This window comes from Sciurus carolinensis, chromosome 4 (assembly GCF_902686445.1).
Source record: "Sciurus carolinensis chromosome 4, mSciCar1.2, whole genome shotgun sequence".
NCBI classification, from domain to species: Eukaryota; Metazoa; Chordata; class Mammalia; order Rodentia; family Sciuridae; genus Sciurus; species Sciurus carolinensis.
This window is the reverse complement of record NC_062216.1, coordinates 29,941,789-29,954,858: the sequence shown is the minus strand read 5'-3', so window position 1 is coordinate 29,954,858 and position 13,070 is coordinate 29,941,789.

The following is a 13,070-nucleotide window of genomic DNA, read 5'->3' as shown; positions in this document are numbered from 1 at the left end:
TGTATTTATACCAAGAATATGCAGAAAGAAAAACAGATGGATGGTGAACAGAGCTTTCAGAGCCAAACTGTAGTCTTCAAAGAAAGGGTCAAAAGGGGAAGCTGACCCAAGGCAGCAAACAAAATAATCTGTTTTTTTTTTTTTTTTTTTTTTTTTTTTTTATACCTAGAACTGGACAAATACCCTCAGCTGAAGTCCTGTTTATGCATTATAGCTATTAAACATTAATAGCTTTATGGCACAGTGAAAAATAGTAGGCTTTCATCAGTGTAAAAGTACAGAATATCTGTGTGAAATATTTATTTGGTACTCAGGAAAGTGTTCTGAAGAAAGAATAGGGAGAGATGCTTACTTTCTAATTTGTTGTATGCTATTGTCGATCTTTTAAAGCTTCTTTTCAACATTTAACATTTTTTGAGTCATTTTGCTCAGCATTTTCATTATGTATTTTTAGATGTTGATTAAACTACTATTATTTTAAGTATAGCTTTTTGGTAGAGACCTCAAAATAAGAAATATCTGTTAGGGCCTGTCTTCATTGCCTACATAACACCAAAAATAATTTAATGATTTCAAATGATTGAAAGCAACTTTTTAGATAATGTAGCATAAGATTAGTTAAACTGCCATTTTTATTTGTGTTCTACATTCAACCCACACAGTACTTTTGTTCAGTTTAATGTGTTCTAAGAATTAAATAAGATAATGTACTTTAAAAATAAGTTCTGGAAACTATCCAAATACGTATAATATATGTAGTTTATATATCTACATATATGTAAGCTAATATAATTGTTTCTTCCATAATTATAATTGTATATTATTAGATGGGGCAAACCAAAACAATTCGTTTTAGTTGGGTCAGCCTTGTGAAAGGAGTCTGTTTTATAGGCCATGAAACAGGGGTGTAATGTTTCCATTTTGTTTCTTTTTTATATCTAATTTAGGGTCATTATACCAGAGGGGTTTTGTCTCTGCAGAACATTGCTTTGATAAAGACGTGTTCATCCACCACTTAATTACTGTCCAACATTGTGATTTTGGGTAACAAAGAAGAGAATCTGTTGAAAAGGAATTTGAACAATGGCAGGCCAATGCTCTATTACTAAGGGTTGGATTCAAATAGATCCTTCTACTCCTACTGGAAACTAGTGTAGACTCTATTCAAAAAACTGCTTTAGACAAAGAAACTGAAAGAACTGATGTCAGTCATCCCTTTCTGAAAATTCATTTGCTAGGAGAAAAATCAATTGTGGAAGCAAAGAAAATAGAACCCTGCTCTCCAACACACTGTGTGTGCTGAGCTCACTGACTAGACGGAGCCCAGTGGTATCCCATGAACAGCTAGCTCACTGTGTCTTGGAGTAAGTTATTTGAAGACCTTGTGAAATTATGAAAGAAGTATTCCATTACTATTATCAGGCATTTTTAGATCTAACACCTTGTAAATAACTCTTACAAAGCAATCCTATATAGAGAGTGCAAATAATCTATTATAGCTTCCTTAAAAATCTTTTTCATTCCCAATTTTGTCAAAAAGGAAGTTAACAGCTGACCCACTGCTAAAGATGTAAGGCAGATTCTCAAATAATTGTTATTTATAAGAAACATCCTAAATCACACATACAATTATTTTTTGTTGTTGTCTGTTTCTTCCATGTATGTTATTCCATGAAAAACTGCATATATTGATATTTTCAGTAGAGCTTAACCATGAGGGAAGATTTTAGAATGTTAATCACGGTCAACATCTCTCATTTATACCTGTCACTCATGAAAAAGTGCTCATTTCTCAAGCAGCATCTCAGGCAACTCTTCCTTCACTCATGTTGGCCTTCTGCCAGCTCCCAGGAAACCCAAATCCCTCACACCTTTTCCCCAGTGCCTGGAATATTCTTTCCAAGCTCTTCACCTGACTGTTTCTCTTGGTCTTTGGGTCTATGTGTAAATCACTTTTTCCAAAAGTCATCCCCTCACTTCCCTAACTATGGGGCACCACTGATATGCTTCATCACAACCCCACTTTTTATCACCTACGTTACACTCATCACAGTCTATTTATCTTTTTAGTTATTATTATTTGACTTTTCCACAAGAAAATAAGCTCCATGACAAAAGAGACATCAATCCAATCTGCTCCAACTTATTTTGCCAGCATCTAACACAGTGCTGGTACATGATAGACATATGATAAATTTTAATTGAATGAATGAATACAAATCTTCACCACATACTTTTGCATTATGAAAGCTTCATGATTGTCCAGTCTGGACTGATCAAATTGATTTTGTGTTTTATCAGTCAGAGAGTAGCAATGATTAATACTAATAACATATCAAATAACTTTCATGTGATTATTAAAAGTATAATTATTGCAGCAATGCTCATCCTAGAAAAGCACAATACTGTTACCATTAATTACAATAACAATAAGCAAATGAAAACTGAACTGTCCTTACTAAGGGGCTATTCAGAAATAAGATTGAAATGACAAAAGGAATGTGTTTTAAAGACAACCTGATATCTAGGTGTGCAGCTACTGGAAAACCTATTTGGTCGAACAAAATTTAAATGATAATCACCTTACAGGATCACCTATAACAATTACACAAGGTCTATACCATAAACTTGACTAGTAAACTTACTAGACAATTATTGATGAAATATAACACCACTTCATTAAGACTAAATGTTATCTTGACCAAGTTGGACATTAATTGATAAAGTGGCTTATCATAAAATAAAACTGAGAAAGTAAAAAGCCTTAAGACTTAAAATAGAAAAAAATGAAATATCATGGGATAATTAATTCGATTAAATCACCATTGAACAAAGCTGACTCCTGTTTGACTAATACTTGATTATGGTAATTCTCTGCTGTTTGATTATGAGGATGTATTTTTTAAATATCTACACATAGTATGAGAGACAAGAATATGTTGGCAATTAATAAATTTATGACCAATAAATATTACTTTTTTGCTAGTCATAATAATTCCAAGAGTTCAAAGGCTACTCTATCTTTTAAATGTTTTTCATCAATAATATTTGAAGGTTTTGTTTATCACTAAGGAACTGAAGATCAACATTTGGGTATAATTTCCTTTTAGCATTTGAGTCTTTTGAGTTTCTTTGTTTTAGGATACAAGAATGTAAGTTCCCACACAGATACAGTCATCTGATTCTTGACAAAGGTGCCAAAAACATTCACTGGAGAAAAGAGAACCTTTTTAACAAAAACGCTGGAAAAACCGATTATCTTTATGTAGAAAACTGAAACTAGACCCTTATCTCTCACCCTGCACGAAAAGCAACTCAGAATGGATCAAAAACCTAGGAATTAGATCAGAAACTATGCAACTCCTAGAATAAAACATAGGGTCAACACTTCAGCTTTTAAGCACAGGACACATGAAGCTCAGGAAATAATGTCAAATGGGATGGCATCAGATTAAAAAGCTTCTGCACAGCAAAGGAAACATTTAGGAATGTGAAGAGAGAACCCACAGGATGGGAGAAAATCTTTACTAGCTACTCTTCTGACAAACAGTTAATATCTAGAATATATAAAGAGCTCAAAAAAAATTGCACCAGAAAATCAAATAACCCAATTGATAAATGGGCAAATGAACTAAACAGACATTTATCAAAAAAAGAAATACATATGGCCAACAAATAAATGAAAAAATGTTCAACATCATTATCAATTAGGGAAATGCAAATCAAAACCACAGTGAGTTTTCATCTCACACCAGTCAGAATGCAGTCACCAAGAAGAGAAATAATAATAAATGCCAGAGAAGACGTGGAGAACAAGGAACACTCATACTGTTGGTGGGACTGTAAATTAGTATAACTACTGTGGAAATCAGTATGGAGTCTCCTCAAAAAGACTAGGCATGGACCCACCACATGACCCACCTATATCCCTTCTTAGTATTTATTCCCCAAAATTAAAGTGATCTTACTATAGTGATACATGCATAGCCATTTTATAGCAGCACAATTCACAATAGCCAAACTATGGAAACAGCCTAGGTGTCCATTAACAGATGCATGGATAAAGAAATTTTGGTGTGTGTAAATATATACACACACACAATGAAATTTTATTCAGCCATAAAGAAAAATAAAATTATGTCATTTGCAGGAAAATGGATGGAAATAGAGACTATCATGTTAAGTGAAATAAGGCAAACTCATAATGTGGAAGATATAGAGGAAAAAGGAAAAAAAGATGGAGGCGTATCTCCTAAAAATCAAAAGGAGATCAATAGAGGAAAAGGACAAAGGGACGGGAGGTATGGAAGGAAGGGGTAAGTACTGGGAGTGATATTGGCCAAATTATATTTTCATATTGCATGCATGTACGAATATGTAACAACAGATGCCATCAATACATACAACTATAATGCACCAATTAAAAAATATGGGGATTAAAAAAAAAGAATATAAGTCCTATGAGGACAAAGGCTGTCTTTTTGAAAAATGACTGTATTCCTAAAGAATAGAAGACAATGAATTTTTTTAATGAATAATGAACATCACAGGGATTTGAGAATGGAGTTAGGCTAGAATCCTTCCATAACAATAAAGGTTAATCTTATTCATGACAGTTCTACTTTGTTTATATTTAGTACAATCAACCTAGCAATAGAAACTCAAGTACAAAGAATCATGTTTGTACTCTTTATATATTGTTAATTTGACTATTAACTATCAAATTGTTAATTTGATATTAAGAATTAATGACTATTCTTCAATCATGCATTGAAAAATGCTTCAAATGTTTTTAACCCCTTCTCTTCCAATGGACTGGATCATAACCATTTTATTTGGTTTTGGGTACCGGGAATCCAGGGACACTTAACCACTGAGTCACATCCCTAGAGTTCTCTTCCTTTTATTTTAATTTAGAACAGAGTCTAGCAAAATTGCTTAGGGGTTCACTAATTTGCTGAGCCTGACTTTGAACTTGCGATCCTCCTGCCTCAGCCTCCCCAGCTGTTGTGATTATAGGTGTGTTCCACCAAGCCTAACTCATAATTATTTTAATAAGCAGCATTAATTTATTGATTATATGACATAAACTTAATCACATTCCTCCATTCTTCTGCTTATAAAATATTCTTCAAAACTCAAAATAATATTGAGCATAATTCCTTCCCTACCCTTCCAATCCCTCGAAAGTTCCTAAACATTCTTAACATCTCACATAGACTTTTTTGAGGGGATCATGTCTTCTAAACTTGTTTTTTTTTTTCCCTGTGAATTTTTTTTCCCTGTGAAAGTTACTCAAGGGTATCTCTATCCAGTTTTTGGTTGGCTTTCCTTCTTTCCTCCCACAGGCATAAAGTGACTTATCTAATTGAGAAATGTTGGGGGAATGGAAATCTGGAAATGGAAATCTCACCTTTGCTTTCCCATTCCCTGTCCCACCTCCCAGGAGCTCACTTCTCACCAGGAGGAGGTGTTCTCTGCTGTCTGACTCACGGAACAGCCTGCTTCAGTTCAGCATTGCCTACAATGGGGTGGATACATTTTTCTACCTCTTACAATAAATGTAAGAGTCAATGGATGCTTCCTTTTCATCTGGTCTCTATTGGTAATAGAGGCAATATTTTGACCCTCATTTTCCTATTTGTCTTCTTTCTGAGAGGACTAAAGATGTCATCTACTGGACTCCCTCAACACTTCACATTTTGTTACATTGGCCAAGATCACTAAGAAATATGTTGTAATAAACTAAACCCAGAATGAACTGGTCAATACCTAGGTCTGGGGCTTAGATTTCCATGTATTGAGGGCATGTGGACCTGGTGTCAGGGCTACTAACCTGTAGTCACAGTAGGCACAGTGCCTAAGGCCCATGATACATTTAGGGACTCACAGAAACATTTTCACCTTTTATAAATTTTGAAGAAAAGAAATATATATATAATTGAACCTGGGTTGTCTTCATACTAATATAGTCATAAAATGAAATTTTAAATATTTTAATAGTTTTTAATTTTTTTTTTTTTTAATGAAAGAAGTTTCTAATGGCAGAAGTACCCAGGGCCCACAAAAGATTTAATGCAACTCTGTTCAATAGTCTGTAACGTATTTTGTTAGGATGATCAGTCATTTACAGCGGCTCAGTTGACATTAATTGCTTTGACCTCTGTTAACTTGTTCCTGTGGATGTTGATCCTCATGGTTCATGCAAGTAATGGTCACCCTGTTCTGTCCACAGGTGAGAGGCTGCTCCTAATGAATGTAGAATTAAGCAAACAGCACTAGAGCAGCATCTTTCTGAAGCAGAGGGACAAGGTCATCAGCCAGAGTGCAGTCTCAGGGCACAGGTTGCTACAGCTTGCCCTAGAGGTACATTTGGCATACATTTTTGGACCAAGGGATCTCAACAGATGCTACTATGCGAAAAGCTGGAACAAGGATTCATTATAGGGAAATGTCTTTCTGTCTACAAATCTTTTAGATAATAGGAAGCAGAATATTTCTGTTAACTTACACTCTGTTAATGCAGAGTGGCTGATTGCTTCATTCCTACCAAACACTACTAAAGTTCTCAAATTCAACCTGTAGGTGCAGTTCACACTATGGAATAATAAACTGAATTTGTATGACTTCTCCACAAAATCAAATATAAAAGTACTGGAATCAATAGATAAACATACAAGTGACATAATAACCATTAAGGCTAGAACCAAGCCGCTGTTCAAACTTGCTCCATCCGGATTGAGAGAATATTCTTGAGAAGATTTCAGAATTCAAAGTCTTGTAAAGATAGTATCTTCACAAATTTAGGTAGGCCTCCGTGGGTCTCTTGGAGAACAGGCATTAAAACTCCCCTGCTTCAGTTCAGGAGTTCACTGAGGGTGATTTTCCAGTTAGAACAAATGTGGGGAATTTAGTGTATATTTTCTCAAATATATTTGTTTCTTAAACCTAAGCAATTTCACAAGAAAATGCAGTGGCAGCAGCCTCTTTGGCACAAAACTAAAAATGACTGCTTACAGGATGCTCTGGAGGTCCTTTTGGCTTATTGAGCTCACTCACAAATGTGTCAGAAAATGAGGCTCAAAAGAAATGGAAATTGAGATGTTTTACTGGATGAAAAGAAAAGTAACTCAAACAAGACCAGGGAGAAACATCTTCATTGCTTTAGAAATTTTGCCATAAGACTTCCGTCACAAATGTCACTCTTTGAGAGGAAATAGTATGTAGGGGTGGGTTTTCCTTTCCACATATAGTAAATTTGTAGTACTGAAATTAAACTCTTACTGAGAAATTTCTTCACTTTAAGTTCACAGTTGCAGACACTATACCATTGGCATCTTTTGATAGACAATCTGGTGAAGATAAAAGCCAATTTTTTTTTTTTTTTATCCACCCGCCTACACTCAGACTCTATTGAGTTTCTGCTATAGCTTTTGGCAATACTAATACTGTGTTGTAGAAATGTAATTTTTCCTGGGATAATTGCCAGCAAAAGGATATTGGCTTGTTTTCTGCGTTTGTTGAGTATGGGGCCAGGGTTGTTGGTAATCTCATATGTCCTACGATCTCTTTGAACTTTTTGACAAGTGAGGGACACCAAGCACCTGGCAGTGAGATGTGACTTTCGAAGACCCAAGTATCTTATAGTTTTTCCAATGAGAACCTCGGCTGGGGCTGTTGCAGTTATTTCAACTCTACCCCATTCCTGGGAATCCTTCTGACAGAAGCTAAGCAAAGTAAGAAATTTTAAAAATTGTGTTTGGATTTTAATTTAATTTTGCTTAAGATTTTTTTTTTTTTTTAACTTTGACTCACAGGAGCAAGTGAACTTGGTTTTGGACTCAACTCCTTTAAATTGAGTTCCTTAGTTAACGTACCAGGGAATGTATTCATTTTTAAAAATGAATATGTTAAAAATGCACAAAACGAATGTATGTCTTAACAAATTCTTATAGAGAGATCACCCAGGTTCAAGAAATAGGGCCTTGTCTCCCCCAAAATAACTACTATCCTAAATGATAAATTCTATTGCTTTTATCACCTATATGTCCTTAGCCCCAGAGGTTCATTTTACCTTTATATAAGCTACTTTATATATGAAATGACATAGTACCTTTCTTTTTGTTTCTATTTGGTATATGGAATCTTTTCTTCAACATGATGTTTGTGAAAGTCATACATGTGTAGCTGTGCTTGATTTTATAACCAAGGAAGTGCCTGGGCCTGGTTCACTGATGGTTTGGCTAAGTTGAAACCAGATGGTAACCATTGGGGCTGCTGAGACTGTTTAACCTTGGTGCCAACAATGCAGAATTAAAAATGGATATGTTTGCTCCACTCCCTGGGTAGAATTTAATTCCACATTCAGACTTCTGGCCAATAGTCACCTTGATGAACCTTGTTATAGTTTATTGATTCCTGGACTGTGGCCAATAGCCTAGCTGTTTGGTCTGCCACTTGGCAAACCGTACTCTGGCATATTCAAGGTACTTCTCTTAGGGGCACAAAGTCTGGAATCAAATCACAACTACTAAGTGAACCATCTGGGTCACTCATGTCAATGCCCATGCTAGGGGCCAGTTCTGATGAAAGGAGCTGAGACTGAGTCAAGCTGCTGAGTCTGTGTCACTCAGTCTGCAAACATCGCTTCCCAGATTCATCATCACTCTGAACGTGCGGCATGTTCACCATGATACCCAGGGAACAAAGGACTTTTTATTTTTGATGAAGAGCTACCATTGCCTCAGACATGTGGATCCTGTCAGCAGTTGACTTGTTTGTCATCCAGGGAATAAGGCTTCCTGTCATGGGATGTGTTCCTGCTCGCTTCTGGCAGACCTTTGACCCTCCCCTGGTGCAGTCTGTGGAGCCTGTTAGCATGTTTTTCTGCTTATGATATTGTTTTTCTGATCCGATTTAGTCTGCTTTTGCTGCTGTGATAGAATACCACAGATTAATTATTAATAAACAGAAATTTATTTCGTCTAATTCTGAAAGCTAGGAAGTCCAAGTTCAAGGGGCTGGCAGGTTGGTGATTGTTAGGGGCCCAGTCTGCTTTCAAGATAGTGTCTTGATCACTGCATCCTCCAGAGAGGAGAAACTCTGTTCTACACCCCTTTTATTAAGGCTTTGAACCCACAAGGGTAAAGATCTCATGACCTAATCTCTTCTTAAAGGCCCCAACTGCCTATACCATAACATTGGCAATTATACTTCAACATGAGTTTTTGCAGAGGGTGGGGCATTCAGACCATAGTACAAGCAAGTCAGTTAACTACTGTGACCCTTGAAAGTAATGTGTCTAATGTGCTCATCTTTTTGGAGCATTTATAGCCTGACAATGTGGGCTTTTTATTATAGAAGCTACTCAACAGTGGGTAGATAGTGAAGGCGTTTGATAGACCTCCATATTCCTTACTATGTAAAGAAAGCTGATACTAAAGAACTTTGAAAGAGCTACCTCAACAATCAACTAAAGAAAGACTTCTGACTTTACCTCCTTCTTCTCCTCCTGATCCATATCAGCAGATTGTTGGCTGAATGTGTCTGTCTCCAGAAAAGGAGCATCTCTCTCCTCTGCTTCTTGAGTAATAACTAGAGTGAATGGGGTGAAGAGTTATATGGATCATGAAATATGGTGTTTCTGCCCTGAGCTTTGCTGGGAATGATGCACCTTTCTTTCCCCCTAATAACAATCTAGGCCAGCCCAGAAACTAACACTCCTGGTAACATCCCAGCCCAAAGGGGCTCATAAGTACTGATACTTAAGCCACTTTATTTAATTAATTCATTGGTATTTGAGGGGCCTAGACTATGAACTGGGAACATGAAGAGGAAATACTTTCGACCCTGGGAGGTTTAGGAAGGAAGAGACATTAATGATCCTTACTTTTCTTTTTTTTTTTTTTTTCTTATTTCATTTTGGACCTAGAGACTGTGTATAAGCACATGCCATATTACTGAGCTACACCTGTAGTCCCTGCATCTTTTGACCCACTCCTCACTGAGAAACATGGCCTTCTGGAGAGTTTTCAAATGGTTGCAGGGAGAATTCAGGTGGTGAAGATGGCATATTCAGCCAAATGATTCTAACCACTGTTCTCTTTCCTTGTAGTGGGAAATCTATAGGAAGTAGCAGGGCACAGCTTCATTTCCTGAGTCTCCAGTCAATGCATCCAGAAGTCTTCTGCATTCACATCACTGTTTCATCACTCAGCTTTCCCAGAGGGTGGGTGAATGCCAGCTACCGTAATGTGAACAAATTGGACAGGTTGCACTGACTGGCCGCAGTCAGTCCCATAAAAATTAAGAACCAGACTCAATTATCAAACCAACTTGGAAATCCTAAGATTCATCAGCAAGCCATTTTATTAGAGGCACTGTTAGTCTGTGTCCTCCTGACCCCACATAATGTAGGTAGCACTAGGAAAGGCCCAATAATTATAAACAATATTTTCTTTCCAGAGACGTCATGATTATGCTTGGTTCGCACATCTTGAATGAAAACCAGATAGTAACTTTTCTCCATCCTGAAAACAAAGTGGATTACATCTAAGGAATGATGTAGAAAATACCATTAATAGATGATGAGTCCTGTTGACTATAAAGATCTCTCCAAAATAAGGCTGCCTTGGTTTCTTGGAATGGCTCCCTAGAGCAACTTACGCATATTCTGAGAGTAATTATCCCTACAGTGAGAGTACTCCTTGCAGAAAAGGTGTTGCAAAATTTGTCTCTAACTTATCAGGTGATCAATGAAACCAAATCAGCACTGGAAAGTACATGCTGAGTTTATGGGAATTGTTTAATGGCTTGGATTCAGGTCTCTGAGGGGAGTGGTTGAAATTAAAACTGCAGAATGTCCTCAGCCTGTTTAAATAGTAGCTTTACTACATTCTGTATGAGACAAATTCAAAGGATTTGGTTCTAGCTTCTGTTGATCAGACTAATAATGGTAGCTGAAAGATTGATAGATTCAATGGGAAAGATGGTCACAAGGCAAGATGATGTAAAAAGGATGATCGGATACTGTTTGCAGATAAAGCTGTATGGAACTTTTGTGACTGTGTTCTTCTTGTGAACCCAAGCACTTGAGCCTTTTTTTCTAGATTCTCTTTTCAGGATATTTGTATAGCAAATAACTTGGGTGATACAAGTAGTCTCTTTGGATCAAAGGGAGGTTTTGTTTATTATACAGTACAATGAAGAGTAAAGTAAAGGTAGGCTTACTACCCTTTATAAAAGGTCTAGATTCCTAAAACCTGGAGTTCCTCAGTCATGACACAAACCTCATGCATGTGTAGCATATACCTGAACCCTTTCATGTTGTCCCTGAGAGATAGAGAAACTGATATAAACACTAAATTATTGCTGCTTGTTGTACCATGAATATAATGTTCTTTCATTTAAAATTAAGTCTTTGACTTAGGAGGTTCCTATGTTCTATTAACAGTCATGAAACCATGATTGGTTAACTTTTTACACTTAGTGTAAAATTTTAGAACCTTCCTGCTGGACAGGAAGGATTTTGGTGTTTACATTCATTTTGCTTTGCTTTTTAAGATTTTTTTTTTAAGCCTGCTTGGGAGTTACTGGGCTTCTTAAACTTTTGGATGGATGTCTTTTATTTGTTTTGGAAAATTCTCAGTAATTATCTATCCAAATTTTGCTTTTATCCACTCTTTTCTACCTAAGACTTCAATTAAATGTTAGTTTTCTAATTAGATCGTCTAGTCCTCTTGTCTTTTGTCTCTGTCAGCATGAATAGTTTCTTCTGACTTATCTTTAGCAATAACTAACCTTTCATTACATCTAATCTGATGATACACCCAGTGGTTGAGTTACTAATTTTAGACACCATTTTTCAGTTCTAGGATTTCTTTTGCTTTCAGATCTGTAATGTCCTTTTTAAAGATTCTGGCTTTCTATTGAGATATTAAAGTTTGACTTCTATCTCTGTAAGCTTAGCAAAATAACTGATGCATATATTATTGTTCTGAAAATTTCACCATTTGGCTTGTTTACAGCTCTGTTTCTGTTGATCATTGTTTGCTCTAGTTCTCATTCACATTGACACATATTTTTGTGTTTCCTTATTTTTGAATAGTTGCTAGACACTTTTGAAAAATATGTATAGAAATAATTTGAGGCCTAGAATATGCATTATTTCTTTCCTTCAGGTGGCCATGCATGCTAGCAATCTTGAGTCACCTTAATTCAATGTGAAGGATTAAAGCTTTCTAGACCACATAGATTGCAGTCATTTAAGGGCTGTTTTACTTCCGGTTTATTCTTATTAAGATAATTAGCTGTTATGGATATCAAGGCTAAACACATGCTTTTTTATATGCTATGTTTTTGAAGTTCATCCATTTTCTTCACATATCAGTAGCTTATTCTTTTTATTGTTCAAATATGGTATGTTACTAATTATACCATAGTATTTATTTTTCCATTTATTTTACCATGGTCCTAATCTTGGTCGACCTTGTACTTCAACTTTTATTTCCCCTTTCCCTACAAGACTGTTGGAAGGATTGCTTAATCTCCCTGCCATATGTTCCTCATAGGAAACTATTCTAGGGCAAATGTGGTCCTAAGTTCCATATCCTCTCTCTGAATTTTCCTCTGCTCCAGGATTCTTCGTCCAGTCATTTCTCACTTTCTTCATCATTTGTTGATGCTCTTAAGAAAATGATTTTGTACTCCATTCAGAAATTGTGGTTGTCTTCAAAGGGAGCTTTGTTCTAAATTAACTAGCCTGCCTTATCAGAAACCACCAGGATGTATTTATTTTTTCTGTGTTGCTTTTATTTTATTAAGGTTTAATTTACATAGAATAAAGTGCACCCATCCTAAAAAGAAAATTGAGATTTTATTGTGTTTTATTGTTCCTTCCCAAATGTGTTACTGAGTTCCTATCACTCAAATAAAGATAGCATTCCCATCTTCCTGGAAAGTCACATCATCCACCTTTCCATTGAGCTCTCCTGCTTCACCCCACCCCCAACAACAATCAGTTGTCTAATTTCCTTCATTATATATTTATATTATGGACCTTCAACTTCATA